Source organism: Carcharodon carcharias, chromosome 32 (genome assembly GCF_017639515.1).
Source record: "Carcharodon carcharias isolate sCarCar2 chromosome 32, sCarCar2.pri, whole genome shotgun sequence".
NCBI classification, from domain to species: domain Eukaryota; kingdom Metazoa; phylum Chordata; class Chondrichthyes; order Lamniformes; family Lamnidae; genus Carcharodon; species Carcharodon carcharias.
The window spans coordinates 17547341-17565308 of record NC_054498.1 but is presented as its reverse complement, the minus strand read 5'-3'; the positions used below and the strand labels follow the sequence as shown (position 1 = coordinate 17565308).

The 17968-nt window shown below is 46.6% G+C and overlaps 1 protein-coding gene across 6 annotated transcripts in view; it reads right to left on the bottom strand.

The window, feature by feature from the left end:
• Positions 1 to 17968, bottom strand: part of c32h15orf39 (chromosome 32 C15orf39 homolog) — an 82798-nt gene that overhangs the window by 14057 nt on the left and 50773 nt on the right. For 2 of the 6 annotated variants that reach the window (XM_041178402.1, XM_041178404.1), the window contains exon 1: positions 1303 to 1471. The exons of 3 other annotated variants lie outside the window; for them this stretch is intronic. The gene's annotated coding sequence lies outside the window, so the exon portion shown is untranslated. Of the gene's footprint in view, positions 1 to 1302; positions 1472 to 14377; positions 14469 to 17968 lie in introns of those variants that run through there. One more of the 6 variants, XM_041178403.1, reaches the window with a different exon arrangement.

The following is a 17968-nucleotide window of genomic DNA, read 5'->3' as shown; positions in this document are numbered from 1 at the left end:
ACTGATATAGGAATCAAAAACATTTTGATATAGTCATGAAAACCAATTATCCAAATCACTTGGTTTTATGACATAACTCCTGTGTATCTATATGCTGCAAGATGAGGGGTTTAGCTAAACTCAAGCCATAGGAAAGTTACGGTGCAGAAAAGAAGCAATTCAGCCCATCGTGTCTGTGCCAGCCAAAAAGAGAAAAGAAACGAGCTGCTCATTTTTAATCCCACTTTCCAGCACCTAGTCTGCAGCCTTGCAGGTTACAGCACTTCAGGTGCAGATCCAGGTACCTTTTAAATTAGTTGAACATTTCAGCCTCAACCACCAATTTAGGCAGTGAATTCCAAACACCTTTCAAACTCTGGGTGAAAAAGTTTTTCCTCACATCCCCTCTAATCCTTCTACCAATCACCTTAAATCCATGCCCCGTGGTAATTGACCCCTCAGCTAGGGAAACGGGTCTTTCCTGTCTACCCTATCTAGGCCCTAATCTGTTGTCAGCCTATTGTGATTTGAACACACAACCTTCTGATCTGGAGTCCGTTGTGCTACCATTTCACAACAAGTGATCCCTGTGCTTTGATACTATCTCAATTAATTTACTCAAGGCTGTATATCAGTCATCCATCTGCTACTTCAAGTGAACGTATATTATAAATGCAAGTGTTTCGTGTAAGTAAGCAAGACGCTAGTGCAAAAATGAAGTATTATAACATTAAAAAGTGCAATACAGGGTATAATCAACTGAACAACAACCTGCTGTTTATTGCACTGTGGTTATACATTTTAAGCAGTGCAGTTTTTCCAAACCACCACTAAGTGGCAGACACACACCAAGATTTCTACTAAGACTTGTTACAATGTCCTTTCTCAGTAGGACAGATTGATCAAAAGACCCTGTTCACCGAACGCACTATGTTGTCGGATTGCTAATTTTAAACGGTGCCATCAAGAGAAAAGTAGATGTGGAATTTTACAGAGCTTCTTCTGTAATTTAAGGAATTAAATGATTTTTCACAGAATTTTGGTCGAACTGAAGACAACTCATTACACTTAGCAACTTGTAGCATTGACTTCTAAATATTACAGTGTTTAATCACAACCTAAGAAAAATGTACACAATATATTACAATATTAAAGGGGAGGCATCTTCCATCACTTAATGTATTCTCAGCCAAGTTTCTAAATGAACTACATTCCTCATGTAGAAAAATGCTCCAGTGTATGATCTTAACTTGTAATTTAAGAACCCCCTATTGCAACAAAAGGGTTGTGACGACCAAGAGCTCAAATAATGAAAATACATACCATTATAGGTCTTTACTAATAATAATCCGTAATTAATTCCACAGATAAAAAGACACGAACAAACAAAAGTCGGCTCATCAGAAACTTCAGGTAATTCAATCTACCTCCAGTGCTGTAGCAGAAGCAATAACGAATGGGAAGCCTTTAGGTGCTGCATGCTGCCTATTTGGCAAAGGAAACAGACTCGTGACAATCACTGCAGGTTCAGCCAATAACCAACTGCCAAGTACACTCTCTGAAGAGCAGCTATCAGCAGGGATTGTAAATATTTATCATCCACCATTCACTATTAAACTAACTATAGTGATTCAACAAGCAGATCTAAAAATTAAGATAAGCAAATTTATACCTAGACAAAATCATAAAGATTGCCCTAACTACAGCAATAATGACAACGAACCAGAATAATATCATTTAAGGTTATAGTTTCTTTCTCTGTGCTTGTATTTTGAGCTGAAGCTTTAGCTTCCTCTACCAGTGTAAAAGTGAAACTACACTTCACTTTCAATATTCACCAGCTACAGAGACCTGAACTCTCAGATTTTGAAGTGAAACTTTTGGTGAATAGAATGCTTTTTAATTTAAAAAAAACACAGACAGCCATTAGGTGTCCCATCTCTTCAATACTTACCTTTTAAGGTTCTATAAAATGTGAAAGCCAATAATTCAATTTTAAAAGGCATTCCATTGTTGAAGTTCTTTGGAAAGAAAAAAAAATGTCAAAAAACAAAATCTTTGTTGATGCCAACACTCAAAACAATCTGGTTTCATTAGAGAAAAAAAATGCACTACATATATGGTTGAGTTAACACAATGTGTTTAATTTGGATTGAAACCCAAGGGTGAACGCCAAGGTACCCCCAATCTGGCACACCAACTATTTGTTCTAAATCCTTGATTTAGTTCCAAACTAATGATGCAAGTACAAAAACAAAAACAGCTGGAAAAACTCAGCAGGTCTGACAGCACCTGCGGAGCTAATACAGTTGATGTTTTGAGTCCGTATGACCCTTCATCAGAACTAAGACATATAGAAATGAGATGAAATATAAGCTGGTGGGTTGGGGGGTGGGGGGGGCGGTGAGTGGGACAGGTAGAGCTCGATAGGGGGCCAGTGATAGATGGAGGCCAAGAAGAGACTGCCAAAGATGTCATAGACAAAAGGACAAAGGAGTGTTGATGGTGGTATTATTTAAAGGATGTGCTAATGGGGACATTAAGGGTAGAAAGCAGGACAAGCAAGTGGCAGATGGCCCTAGTGGGGGCGGGGGAAAGGGATCGAAATGGGCTAAAAGGTGGAGATGAAACAATAGATCCAAATAAATTTAAAAATAGGAGGGAAAAGAAAAATATATTTGTAAGAAAAAGTTATAATTTAATTATTGGAAAAAGTGGGATTGGAAAGGGGGTGGGAATGCTGTCAGACCTGCTGAGTTTTTCCAGGTATTTTTGTTTTTGTTCTAGATTTCCAGCATCTGCAGTATTTTGCTTTTAACTTAATGATGCAAGTACCATGACAAAAGTAACTGTACCAGATTTAACAACATAATTCCCTCCCTCCACATCTATCCATTCAAACAGAAACAAAAATCAGATGGAGGGGAGGTAATTGAAAGAAAAAGGGCATTAATTGCCACTAGTTAAAATATTTTCACAAGTTCCTAGCAGTCTCTTAAGCCGTCTTAGTATCGCTTTTCTAAGCAAGCAGAAAGCATGTCACAGTAATTTAACAATCCTCGACTACAAGAGCGATTTGTGGGTTTCAATATTTTTTTGTGGGCCAGATCAAATGTAATAAATGCCAAACCAAAAAATATTGCAGACGTTAATAATTTCCAACTGTAAGCTTCAAACTAGTATTTTGAACTACAAGCCTTCAACTTCAGTAAAAAAAAAACATGAAATAACTAGGGAAATTAATCATATCTAGTAACCCTCTTCCCTTCAGCAGTATTAAGTGTTTTCATGAAGTGGTTTATAACCATAACCCTTTATGGGGTTAATCTAAATTATTAGAGAAATGCTCCCAATTACTCTTAAATTTAAGCTAGCCAGATCTTTCAGACATGTGTTTGGGTCTGAACAGCTGATCTCCCTCTTCCTTAAGGAAAAAAAATTACCTTCTTCCAGATAGCCATCTTTAACAAGCATCAGCTAGGTCATAAATATCCCAGAAATAATAAGAGTCTGGAGGTCTCACTTCAATAACAAATCTCCCCACTTAAGAGTCTAAAGAGAGGGGCTCTTGGCGGTATATACAGAATACTATGCGGGATTATATATTTACTAGCTTATTTAAACATTTAAAGAATTAACATGCAATAGACTCAAATTGGCTAAGTTTTTTTATTCATTCATGGGATGTGGGCATCACTGGCTAAGCCAGCATTTATTGCCCACCCCCAATTGCCCTTGGTAAGGTGGTGGTGAGCTGCCTTCTTGAACCGCAGCAGTCCATGTGGTGTAGGTACGCCCATGGTGTGTGCAAGGGAGGGAGATCCAGGAATTTGACCAAGCGACAATGAAGGAACGACGATGTATTTCCAAGTCAGTTCCAACTGAGTGGCTTGCTAGGCCATTTCAGAGGGCAGTTAAGAGCTAACCACATTGCAGAGAGTCTGGAGTCACATGTAGGCCAGACCAGGTTAAGGGCGGCAGATTTCCTTCCCTAAGGAAGTGAACCAGATTACGACAATTCCAAATTTTTATTGATCGAATTTGAACCCAGGCCCCCGGAGCATTACCCTGGGTTTCTGGGTTACTAGTCCAGTGACAATACCACTACATCACCCCCTCCAAGTATATTACAACATTAAGTGAAACAAGCACACACTTGCCCGTTATATGCCATCCGCAAAATATTTACCCACTCACTTAATCTGTCTATATCCCTTTGCAGACTCTCAACTACTTCTTGATAATTTACTTTCCTAACTATCTTGGTGTCATCGGCAAATTTAGCTAAAACAGTTTGCCAATCTGGAAATGGCCCATTTATCCTACTCTCTGCTTCCTGTTAGCCAGTAAATCCTTTATCCATGCTAATGAGTATTACCCACTACACCATGTGCTTTTGTGTAGTAACTTTTGATGTCATACCTTATCAAATGCCTTTTGGAAATCTAAGCACACATCTACCGGTTGCCCCTTTATCCACCTTCAACATTACTTCGTCAAAAAACTCATTAGTTAAACTTGATTTCCCTTTCACACAGCCTAGTAGATGCGCCAGGAATCTGGTGTCAGACATATGAACATCATGTTCTACCCAAAGGAATTGGTTTTGAGTGATTAGCGCTTTGATGTTGGGCGAGTTGGCTTGGCAGAGGATGTTGCTGGTGGACTGCCTTTCTTGCCACCGGATTTGGAGGATCTTGCGAAGCCATCACGGGTTTGTACTTCTTCAGTGCTTTGGGGTGTCTGCAGTAAGTTCTCCAAGCCTCCAAAGCATATAGGAGCACAGGAATCACTGCTGCCTGGTAAACCATGACTTTTTCCCCAGGAAACACTTTTTTTGCGCAATACTGGTATTATAAAGTCTGAGAAACGAAGTTGGTGCTAGTTCCATTTGACAGGAAAAGTTTATAGGGGTGCCTAGTTTGGTTATCCATTCGATGGATTCCTGAGATGCCAAGTGGAGAAATGTCATGCCTCCTGCAACAGACCTTAGTGGGCAAGTTAAGTGTCGCATTCCACAGCCTAGGATTCAAGACCACAATCTCATTTTGAGTCGTCACTCATCTTCTACTTGTGCAAGTGTCATATTTAGTTGAGCACTGACCAGTTTAAGGGTGGTTGAAAGCAGGGGTCTTTGCTGCTGGGTCTGTGATGAGGTGTTGGTTCCTCATGCTGCACGAGACCCACAGTTCTGGTCATCTGGGTAGAGATGATAGCAGCTAATATCTATGTAGCTGATATTTCACAGAACAATCCGAGCCGTTTTAAGCACTTCCGTGGTGCGGCTTTCAAGTCTTCATGAATGGTAAGGTTGGTGTCGCTCATGATTTTTTTCCCATCTCACTAAGCACGATGGTGTTGCAGTGAACAGTGGGTAGGACAACGTGGGACATCAATGGAAGCCATTCAGTTGGATCTCTCCGACACTGTCCTCAAGGCCGAACGTCCACAATCTTTGTGTGGCGGCTGCAGGGCCATGAGGCAAACAACTAAACTAGAGCCGTTTGTGGTGTGAAACGTTCAGGCTGTGCTTCTTCTTGAGGAACCATTGACAGGTTGCACGTGGTCTCCGTGTGTGCTAATTAATTGAGAATGCTAAGACTTCCATCTAACAGACAACTGATCACCCGAAAGTGGTGACCCTGTCCGAAAAGCAGGAAAGCATCAAACGAAGTTAGTGTTTAACTGGAAAAAAAATAGTGGTACATTGCAATTTGAGGCACTGGAGATGACACAGTCACCATCAGAATGCATTACGCTAACTTTCAATTAAATATAAGCGTGAATTTTATAGAATTAACTTAAATGCCTAAAACCCATTAATGTGATTGTGGAAATCATGCTTTGGTGTGTTGTAAAGCATTGCATTGAATTCAACTAATAATGTGCGACTGCAGTACTGAAACTGAGCTATTATTTGTTCGGATCATTGTGATGGCAATATTACTTTTTAAATAAATTTTAAATAATTAGAACAGTAAATCTCCTACACAAATCTGATATTTACAAAGTGAGCCAACGTTGAAACAGACGAGGAGTCAGAATTTAGATCTGTTTTAAAGTTCGTATGATCCTTAGTATCCTTAATTCAGACATCCACAGAAACAGTTAAAAAAATGTCACCAGCAGGGACCAATACAGCACTGGCTAAAGAATATTTAACTCAAAAATCTCAACCCCAAAGTAAGTAAACAATTTGATTGTGTTACTAACAACAAATTTATTTTTCCATTTCCACAGGATAATATGACTGGCACCTATAATCATACCTTGCCTTTAGAATTGCAAAAATAACTCTAATTGGGTTGAATTTAACAGGGCATAACAGTAAAATTGACAGGAATATATGCACGTTTCAGAGTTGGCCTTTTACAATTTGTAAAGTAACTTAGCCAGCGAGCAGCTGTTGATTCCCTAATCAAGAAGTAGTAATGGTTAAACTGTAGTAAGAGGAAAATACTGGAAATCTGAGGTGCTGGAAATACTCAGCAGGTCTGGCAGCATTTGTGGAGAGGGGAGCTCTGAAGCCATATTTGACTCAAAATGTTAACTCGGTTTCTCTTCTTTTAAAACGTAGCGCTCTATTCAGACTGCACCTTAAATACCATGTTCCGTTTTGCTCAACAAGGTACAGACAAGGCCTGAAGACTTGCAAGCTGGTGTCCCTGGTGTAAGATGGTTGAGCAATCCAAGATGAAAACCCAAGAAAGGACTTGAGCAAAAGAGGTGAATCCAGAACAGAACCTCAAATTAAACAGTAGCGTGAGGCAGCACAAAATGAAATTAGTGAAGTCAGGATATTCTTCCTTCACAAAAAGACTAATCAACATGTGGAATGGATGGCTTCCTTTAATGTATAAATTGTACCTCTTCTTCTTTATCCATCTTATAATCTTGTAAATGCAGTCCATGTCCAAATGCAGCAAGACCTGGACAATATCCAGGCTTGGGCTGACAAGTGGCAAGTAATATTCACACCATACAGGTGTCAGGTAATGACCATCTCCAACCACAGAGAATCCAACCATCGACTCTTGACATTCAATGGCATTACCATCACTGAATCCCCCATTACCACCATCTTGGGGGTTACCATTGACCAGAAACTGAACTGGACTAGCCATATAAATACTGTGGCTACAAGAGCAGGTCAGAAGCTAGGAATCCTGCAGCGAGTAAGTCACCTCCTGACTCCTCAAAGCCTGTCCACCAAGGCACAAGTCAAGAGTGTGATGGAATACTCTCCACTTTCTTGGATGAGTGCAGCTTCAACAACACTCAAGAAGCTTGACACCATCCAGGACAAAGCAGCCGCTTGATTGACACCACATCTACAAACATTCACCCCCTCCACCACTAATGCACAGTAGCAGCAGTGTGTACTATCCACAAGATGCACTGCAGGAATTCACCAAGGCTCCTTCGACAGCACTTTTCAAACTCACAACCACTACCATCTAGAAGGACAAAGGCAGCAGATAGATGGGAATACCACCACTCTGGAAGTTCCCCTCCAAGTCACTCACCATCCTGACTTGGAAATATATCGCCGTTCCTTCAATATCACTGGGTCAAAATCCTGGAACACCCTTCCTAACAGCACTGTGTGTATACCTGCAACACATGGACTGCAGCTGTTCCAGAAGGCAGCTCACCACCATCAGCTCAAGGGCAACTAGGGATGGGCAATAAATGCTGGCCTAGCCAGCGACATCCACATCCCGTGAATGAGTGAACAAAAAGATGGTTATAACCCTGGAATGTACCTATCTGGTCTCTGGCCACAACAGCCTTTTAATCTGCCAGGTTTTCCATGTTTTCGTCATTATTTTGTAACCGTTTACACCTCCTCTAGACCTGCCTTTGCTTTGTTAATGCCTCACTATACTCTCCTTTCCCTTGCACCATCATCTCTTTTGTTACAAAATCACTCCTGCCTCCACCTGATCACAAACCTTCCTCTTTGTTCTTGCCTATCTCCAGTCTCCTAGCTCTATACTTAAATAAATCTGTTTCTCTCTCCATGGCAGCTGCCTGACTGAAGTGCTTTCCAGTTTTTCGTTTTCATTTGAGATTTCCAGCAGATGCAGCTTTTAGGTTTTATTCTGATCTAGAGTGCACTGTCTGAAAGGATGGTGGAAGCAAGTTCAATAATATCTTTCAAGTTTTTATCCAGTTCTTTCTGAAGGGGGAGAATTTATGGAGCTGTGGAGAATGAGCAGATGAGTGGGGCTAATGGGTAGCTCTTTCAAAGTGCTGGTACAAGCTCGATAGGCTGAATGACCTCCTTCTGTGCAGTCATTTTATTCCATCCTGGCTGGCCTCACATCCTCCACCTCCATGAAAACATAATCAAAACTCCGCCGTCTATTCTAACTCACACCAAGGACCATTCATTAATCATCATCATCAGTCCTAAAATGCTGCATACCTTCAACCCAACTTTTGCCCCACAATTGGGGGTCGTGTCTTCAGCTGTCTCAACCCCAATCTCCAGGAATTTCCATCCTAAACCTCTCCATCTCTTTTCCCTCCTTTTTGGGGTTTTTTGGTACTACACCTTGGACCAAACTTTTAGTCAATGGTCCTAATATCTGTCAATCGTTCTTTGATTATTGTCACACAAATATCAAGAGCGCTGTGCTCCTCAGAATCTCCATTTTCCACCACTGCTGCGCCTTCAATTAGAAGCCCTGAACTCTGGAATGATCATTTTTCTACCTCTCTTTCCTTCTCTCCTCCTTTAAGACACTGCCTAAAAACCTACCTCATTGACCAAGCTTCTGGTCACCTATCCTAATATTTCCTTAATGTGGTGCAGTGTCAAGTTTTATTGATAAAACTCCTGTGAAGCACTTTGGGAAAGGGAAATGTTACCATGTTAAAGGTACTACCTAAATGCGTCATATAAATGCAAATTGTTATTGAATTTCTTTGTCATTATTTGAAAACATTTATCTTGAAACCCCATACAGAGCAAAATATATCAGCTTTACATTTAAAACTCAAGTGCATAGGATTTAGATAGATGTAATGTCACGACTCACTGGGCATACAAAGTACGCTGTAATGTCAAGCCTCATTGCTCCCCGAGCTACAACAAATGTGCAAAAAGTGATCAACCCACGTGTTTGCTTAATTTAGGTCAACAGAATACAAGCACCAGGTTTGTAAACTTAATAAATAAATAACTGTTTATTGAACAAACTGTCGTTAACCACTGGCACAAGAAAGAAATATGAACTGCTAACTTCTAACTCTATAACCTAACCTCTATCTCTTCTTAAATCCCTACACACACACACACATACAAGACACATAAGTCACACAAAAACCTGGATTTTAAGGGTGGGATAAAACAGTTCAATAGCACCAATTCTGGAGTACAGGATTCGATGGGTTGATTTTGATTGATGTCTTCCAAATTCCTTTCAGTTCTTGCTGATGCCATGAGGCGGTCTTCCAGCACTTTTCAGTATTTAGTTCACCAGTTGAGAACTTGGTTTTCCAATGTCTCCAGCAGAGGTTTTCCCCTTTTCCTTTTTATAGGGGGTTTTCAGAGACAGCAAGTTGTAGAGATATGAGAAGAAAAAGTCAGCTAGCTATTATTGTGGAATTACTGGAATCTTCCACATACAGGAGGAGGTTTTAGGTTTTGTTCCTTTCAGGCTAGGAGCTATTCTGCTGCACTGCTTCTCACACAAAACCTGGTCAGGAGCCACTTAAAATGTTATTATCAGTCAACTCCCTTGGTCCAGGGCTCCTTTCCAGCACCATCCCGTCTTTCATGGCACACTCTTGTTCCAGGACTACAACATTGTATACATCTCTCACCCTGTTCCAGTAGGCATGTCTTTCAACCTGCAGCCAATATAATTTTAACCCCCAGTCTAACAGAAAATAAAGATATGTTCCTTATAGTAATTAAAATGGTTTCCCTGAGCCTGCTGCTGCTAACTAGTCTTTAAAGGTAGACAAAAATCTTCCCATCAGCATGAAAACATTGCACCTTAGCAGGAAGCAGACCAAAAAGAAAATGGTATAAGTTAAGTGCCATCCTCACTGGTGTTTCATGACATCTACAGTACTTGTTTCAACAAATAGCCAGATAAGCATGCAGGGCCTCATGTCTTTTCACACTCCCATTACTTATCATTATACAACAAAGCTATGGCTCAGGTAAAACAAAGCTTTTTGCAAAATTGTCTTTCTATACAACAATCTCTTCTATTACACTGTTTCCTGCTGTGATCAGTTTTTAGCTATAACAGGAATGATGCAGAGGTATAGTCTCCATTAGAGGGTGCCACATGCTCAAACTATCAGTCAGATAAAAATCAGACAAAAACAATGAAAGCAAAAATACCGCGGATACTGGAAACCTAGAACAAAAACAAAAATACCTGGAAAAACTCAGCAGGTCTGACAGCATCTGCAGAGAGGGATACAGTTGACGTTTCGAGTCCATATGATGAAGGATCATACGGACTCTAAATGTCAAAAAATAATGAAAGCTCTATTCCACAGAAACTCAGAGATCTGTGACACAAAGATCACTGCATAAGCGACAATGATGCTTCCTAACCTGCTGAAATTTCCTGTTTTTATTCACCCCATTTCTCATTTGTGGGACCTCACTATCTAAATTGGTACCTACATTTTACCAATTGGACAGTGACTACATTACAAAAAGGATTCTGGTGGATGCGAATTGCTCTGGGAAAGCACCAAAGATTCAATAAAGGCATTGTAGACACCCCAACCCTCTCCAGCAATTGGTGGACAAGACACAAAATTGCAGCTTAAAGGATATACACCACTGAGCAAGTCTCCCCCAAAGCAAAATGTAAACATCTATGTAAAAACACATAAGTGCAAAAAACACTGAGATGCAACAAACTTTTGATACCAAGTGATCACAAGAGGTTTGCATGACAGCAACATGAGTCAAATTTCCTTCCTTTTCTGTGGTTTAAGCACTTTCCTCTTGAAAAAACAAAGTAAAATTGGTAAACAGACCAGCAACTCTCCAGTCTAGTATGGAGCTCATCAAGAGTAAATACACTTTTGCAAATTAGAACATCAGTTACTTGCTAAACTACAGCCTTTTAAAATCATCATTAGGTCAAAATGGACTACAAGGTGAACTACATTACAATCAACAAATGGCATGTCTGCTGCAATGCACTGCAAGAACCCAATCTAAAAATGCGCAGTAAAATAATGCAGGATTTCTTTCAGGCAGACAGCAAAATACAGGAAAGCCGCGCACACATCATACACCAGATATGCATAGGAGAGGGATCCTGCAATAAAAGAAGATTCTGCAAAATATATAGGGAGATACAAAATGAAGTAAAACATTTTTTAAAAAAAAGTTACAGAAAAAATTATGCAAAATTGCACTGGGTCACGAGCAAACCATAGCAGCAAGTTACAGAAAGGGGGAGGGATGATTTGTGTAAAATCACCAATACCTAGGTACTTGGGTTGGGGGTACACATACGAAAGGCATGAGAAAAACAAAAATACCTGGGAAAAACTCAGCAGGTCTGGTAACATCTGTGGAGAGGAAACAGTTAACATTTCGAGTCCGCATGACTCTTCAACATAAGTAAGGAAAAATAGAAAAGGGGTGAAATATAAGCTGGTTTAAGTGGGGGGTGGGGGTGGGTGGGACAAGAGCTGGATAGAGGGCAAGTGATAGGTGGAGATAACCAAAAGATGTCACAGACAAAAGGACAAAGAGGTGTTGAAGGTGGTGATATTATCAAAGGCAATGTGCTAATTAAGGGTAGAAAGCAGGACGAGCAAGGTACAGATAGCCCTACTGGGGGTCGGGTGAAGGAATCAAAAAAGGCTAAAAGGTAGATATAAAACAATGGCTGGAAATACATTTAAAAATAATGTAAATAGGTGGGAAAAGAAAAATCTATATAAATTATTGGAAAAACAAAAAGGAGGGGGAAATCGGAAAGGGGATGGGGATGGAGGAGAGAGTTCATGATCTAAAGAGAGGTATGAGATGTTGCTGAATATAATCAACTCAGCCCTGACCCTCAAACTTCTCTCACTCCCCCAATCAACGCCACCACTGCCCCAATCTCCCACTGCCCCATTTTCCCCTTCCACCTCCTCCACCCACACCCCCACAATCCCCTTCCCCAACCTTTTCCCTCCTCCCCACTTGTCCTCCCCCACCACATCATCTCACGCCACGCCCCCCTCCCCCCATACCTCACTCCACTCAACACTTTCCCCTCCCCCACCACACCCCCTCCCCTCCCCTCTTCCCCCTCACCCGCTCTTCCCCCTCCCACCCCAACACAGGCCGCACCAACCCCTCCCCCACCACCACTTCCTCTTCCCCCCCAACCCCGCCACTTCCCCCACACCCTGCTCCCCCTCCACTTCCCCCACAACCCCCCTCCACTTCCCCCACAACCCCCCTCCACTTCCCCCACACCCCCTCCCCCTCCTCCACACCCCCCTTCCTCCTCCACTTCCCCCAAACCCCCGTCCCCCTCCACTTCCCCCCCTCCACTTCCCCCACAACCCCCCTCCACTTCCCCCACACCCCCTCCCCCTCCTCCACACCCCCCTTCCTCCTCCACTTCCCCCAAACCCCCCTCCCCCTCCACTTCCCCCCCTCCACTTCCCCCACAACCCCCCTCCACTTCCCCCACAACCCCCCTCCACTTCCCCCACAACCCCCCTCCACTTCCCCCACAACCCCCCTCCACTTCCCCCACACCCCCTCCCCCTCCTCCACACCCCCCCTTCCTCCTCCACTTCCCCCAAACCCCCGTCCCCCTCCACTTCCCCCAAACCCCCGTCCCCCTCCACTTCCCCCAAACCCCCCTCCCCCACCACTTCCCCCACACCCTCCTCCCCCTCCACTTCCCCCACCCACTCCCCCTCCACTTCCCCCACACCCCCCTCCCCCTCCCCCACACCCCCTCCACTTCCCCCACACCCCCTCCACTTCCCCCACACCCCCTCCCTGCCACTTCCCCCTCACCCCCCCTCCCCGCCACTTCCCCCTCACCGACCCTTCTCCCTCACCCCCCTCCCTGCCACATCCCCCTCCCCCGCCACTTCAAACCCCCCACTCCTCCCCCCCCCTCCACCCACTCCTCCCCCACCCCCTCACTTCTCCCCCCACCCCCCCAACTCCTCCCCCCCCTCCACCCACTCCCCCAACTCCTCCCCCCCCCCTCCACCCACTCCTCCCCCACCCCCTCACTTCTCCCCCCACCCCCCCAACTCCTCCCCCACTTCTCCCCCCCACTTCCCCCCTTCTCCCCCCCCACTCCTCCTCCCCCACCCCCCACTTCTCCCCCCCCAATCCCCCACTTCTCCCCCCCCCACTCCCCCCCCACTCACCCACTTCTCCCCCCCCACTCCCCCACTTCTCCCCCCCCAATCCCCCACTTCTCCCCCCCCACTCCCCCACTTCTCCCCCCCCCACTTCTCCCCCCAATCCCCCACTTCTCCCCCCCCAATCCCCCACTTCTCCCCCCCCACTCCCCCACTTCTCCCCCCCCCACTTCTCCCCCCAATCCCCCACTTCTCCCCACCACTTTCCCCTCACCCCCTCCCCTCTCCTCCCCCTCCCCGCCCTCCCCACCCCAACCCCCACTTCCCCACCCACCCCAACCTCCACTTCCCCCCCACCCCCCACCCCCCACTTCCCCCCCCCACCCCCACTTCCCCCCCCCACCCCAACCCCCACCCCCCCCCCCACCCCACCCCCCACCCCAACCCCCACTTCCCCCCCACCCCACCCCAACCCCCACTTCCCCCCCACCCCACCCCAACCCCCACTTCCCCCCCACCCCACCCCAACCCCCACTTCCCCCCCCACCCCAACCCCCCACTTCCCCCCCCACCCCAACCCCCACTTCCCCCCCCCCACCCCCACTTCCCCCCCCCACCCCAACCCCCACTTCCTCCCCCCACCCCCACTTCCCCCCCCACCCCCACTTCCCCCCCCACCCCCCACTTCTTCCCCCCCCACCCCCCACTTCTTCCCCCCCCACCCCCCACTTCTTCCCCCCCCACCCCAACCCCCACTTCCCCCCCAACCCCCACTTCCCCCCCAACCCCCACTTCCCACCCCAACCCCCACTTCCCCCCCCACCCCAACCCCCACTTCCCCCCCAACCCCCACTTCCCCCCCCACCCCCCACTTCCCCCCCCCACCCCAACCCCCACTTCCCCCCCCCACCCCAACCCCCACTTCACCCCCCCACCCCAACCCCCACTTCCCCCCCCCACCCCAACCCCCACTTCCCCCCCCCACCCCAACCCCCACTTCCCCCCCAACCCCCACTTCCCCCCCCCCCACCCCCCACCCCACCCCCCCACCACTACTACCACTTCTCCACTCACTCACCCTACTTCCCTCCTCGATCTCCTCCGAAAACCATAAGCCCATACGAGATAAACCAAAGCTATTTTATTTTCCTCCACAAGCTCCCATGGCAGTTCGTCAATCTCCAAACCAGTTTTAATCTTCTAGTCTCTTGAGTTTTTATTTCTCCCGCCTACACAAACTCTCTCTCTCTCTCTCTGTGCACTTTTTTCAAATCTCTTCTCCGGCGCCGCCTCCATGCCCTGGGGGCGGGGGGGGGTGACGTATGTCGGTGACGTATGTCGGTGACGTAAACGGTGGTGGCTGTTCTCCGTTTGAAAAAGAGCGGGACGGAGAGGGCCGGGAGAAGAGGAACAGGGGTCGGGGAAATCGAGGGAAAAGGGGCGGGGAGAAGTGGGAAAGGGGGCGGGGGAAGAGAGAAAAGGGGCGTGGGGAAGGGGGAAAAGGGGCGGGGAGGAAAAAGGGGCGTGGAGGAAAAAGGGGCGGGAAGAGGGAAAGGGGGCGGGGAGAAGGGGGAAAAGGGGCGGAGAGAAGAGGGAAAAGGGGCGAAGAGAAGAGGAAAAAGGGGCGGGGAGAAGGGGGAAAAGGGGCAGGGAGAAGAGGGAAAAGGGGCGGGGAGAAGAGAGAAAAAGGGGCGGGGAAATCGAGAGAAAAGGAAGGGGAGAAGAGGACAGAGAGGCGGGGTTATTGGGAAGGGGTCAGGAGAAGAGGGGAAGGGCGGTTGGAGGGTCAAGGGGGCGTGGATCGCGACCGGCTCGGGGGGGAGAAGGGAGCGGTGTTCAGACGGAGGGGGAGGGGATCGGGGCGCGGTGCTCGGACGAAAGGGGGCGGGATGCGCGTTATAGAGGGCGGGGCTTGGTGGCGGTGTGGGGTTTAGGTGGGCGGGATTGAGGGGAATGGGGAGGAACTCAGGGAATAAAGGGGCGGGGCTTGAGGGGAAGGGGCGGGGTGAACGTGGTTGGGGCTCTGAGGATTCGGGGGCGGCGAGGCTCGGGGCGGGGCTCCGCTCGAGCTGCCTATCACGTGAGCTTCAGCTCCCTATAAAAGGCGCTAACGTCAGCGCCATCTCGTCAGTTGATGCTGGCGGTCGGTGAGTGGATGTCTGTCTGAAGAGCTTTTATTTAGGTGGCGACTGTGATAAGCAGCATTAATAAGGCGTAGCTGATGAGAAAGAGCAATGTCGGTGCAAATGAGAGAGGAAGCAGCAGGAGCAACGTCTCCTGTCAGCAGCACATTGAACCTAATGTTGTAGGGGACCCATCTCTTCCCCTCCCCCTCCACTTCCTCCACTCTTAAGAGTGACCATTGGCTGTGAAGCCCTTTAAGATGTTCAGTCTAACAGTGCTATAAACGTGCTGGAAATACTGAGCAGGTCAGGCAGCATCTGTGGAGAGAAGCATTTCAGGTCAAGATGACCTTTCATCAGAACAGAAGGGACAGAATGTGTGAGTCTTTGAAGCCAGTGGAAAAGGGGGAAGGAAGGACAAAAGGGAAGGTCTGTGGGTAGGGTTGGAGGACAGGAGAGATTAACCAACAAAAGATTTCCTTGCGCAAAAGCCAAAGAGTAGTATTGTGCCCAGGTGAGCCTTGAATGACAACGGCCGCCATCTGAGTGCAACGTTAAGGGGCAAAGAATGAACCAACCAAAAAAAATACAGCCCCCCCCCCAAAAAAAGACACCGAGCAAGATGAAGGCAGAGGTTATGATCTAAAGTTGCTGAAATTGATATTGAGTCCAGAAGGCTTTAGAGCACAGAGACTCCGGATAAAAGCAAGCTGGAATATGTGGTATGTTCCTTGTTCCAGTCCTACTCCGGCCCCCTCCCACAACTCTTTCTCCGGTACATCGATGATTACTTCGGTGCTGCTTCATGCTCTTGTCTGGACCTGGAAAAAGTTATTAATTTTGCTTCCAATTTCCACCCCTCCATCATTTTCACATGGTCCATCTCTGACACTTCCCATCCCTTCCTTGACCTCTCTGTCTCAATTTCTGGTGATAGACTGTCCACCAATATTCATTACAAGCCTACCGACTCCCACAGCTACCTCGACTACAGCTCCTCACACCCCGCATCCTGTAAGGACTCTATCCCATTCTCTCAATTCCATCGCCTCCGTAACATCTTCTGATGATGCCACTTTCAAAAACAGTTCCTCTGACGTGTCCTCCTTCCGTAACCGAGGTTTACCACCCACAGCGGTTGACTGGGCCCTCAACTGTGTCCGGACCATCTCCCGCGCATCTGCCCTTACACATTCTCCCTCCCAGAAACATGATAGGGTCCCCCTTGTCCTCACTTATCACCCCACCAGCCTCCGCATTCAAAAGATCATTCTCCGCAATTTCCACCAACTCCAGCATGATGCCACCACCAAACACATCTTCCCTTCACCCCCCCAGTGACATTCCACAGGGATCGTTCCCTCTGGGACACCCTGGTCCACTCCTCCATCACCCCCTACACCTCAACCCCCTCCCACGGCACCTTCCCATGCAACCGCAGAAGGTGCAACACCTGCCCCTTTACTTCCCCTCTCCTCACCGTCCAAGGGCCCAAACACTCCTTTCAGGTGGAGCAGCATTTCACTTGTACTTCCCTCAATTTAGTCTACTGCATTCGTTGCTCCCAATGCAGTTTCCTCTACATTGGAGAGACCAAATGCAGACTGGTTGACCGCTTTGCAGAACACCTTTGGTCTGTCCGCAAGCATTACCCAGACCTCCCTGTCGCTTGCCATTTCAACACTCCACCCTGCTCTCATGCCCACATGTCTGTCCTTGGCTTGCTGCATTGTTCCAGTGAATCTCAATGCAAACTGGAGGAACAGCACCTCATCTTCCGACTAGGCACTTTACAGCCTTCTGGACTGAATACTGAGTTCAACAATTTTTGATCATGAGCACTCTCCTCCATCCCCACCTCCTTTCCGATTCCCACCCCTTTTTTTTCCAATAATTTATATAGATTTTTCTTTTCCCACCAACTTCCATTATTTTTAAATGTATTTCGATCCATTGTTTTATCTCTACCTTTTAGCCTTTTTTGATTCCTTCACCTCACCCCACCCCCACTAGGGCTATCTGTACCTTGCTTGGAAAAACTCAGCAGGTCTGGCAGCATCGGCGGAGAAGAAAAGAGTTGACGTTTCGAGTCCTCATGACCCTTCAACAGAACTAGGTGAATCCAAGGAAGGGGTGGATTCACCTAGTTCTGTTGAAGGGTCATGAGGACTCGAAACGTCAACTCTTTTCTTCTCCGCCGATGCTGCCAGACCTGCTGAGTTTTTCCAGGTAATTCTGTTTTTGTTTTGGATTTCCAGCATCTGCAGTTTTTTGTTTTTATATTTATGTTTGTACCTTGCTTGTCCTGATTTCTACCCTTAATTAGCACATTCCTTAGATAATATCACCACCTTCAACACCTCTTTGTCCTTTTGTCTGTGACAGCTTTTGGTTATCTCCACCTATCACTGGCCCTCTATCCAGCTCTACCTGTCCCACAGCCCCCTTAAACCAGGTTATATTTCACCTCTCTTCTATTTTTACCTAGTTCTGTTGAAGAGTCATACGGACTCGAAACATTAACTGTGTTTCCCTCCGCAGATGCT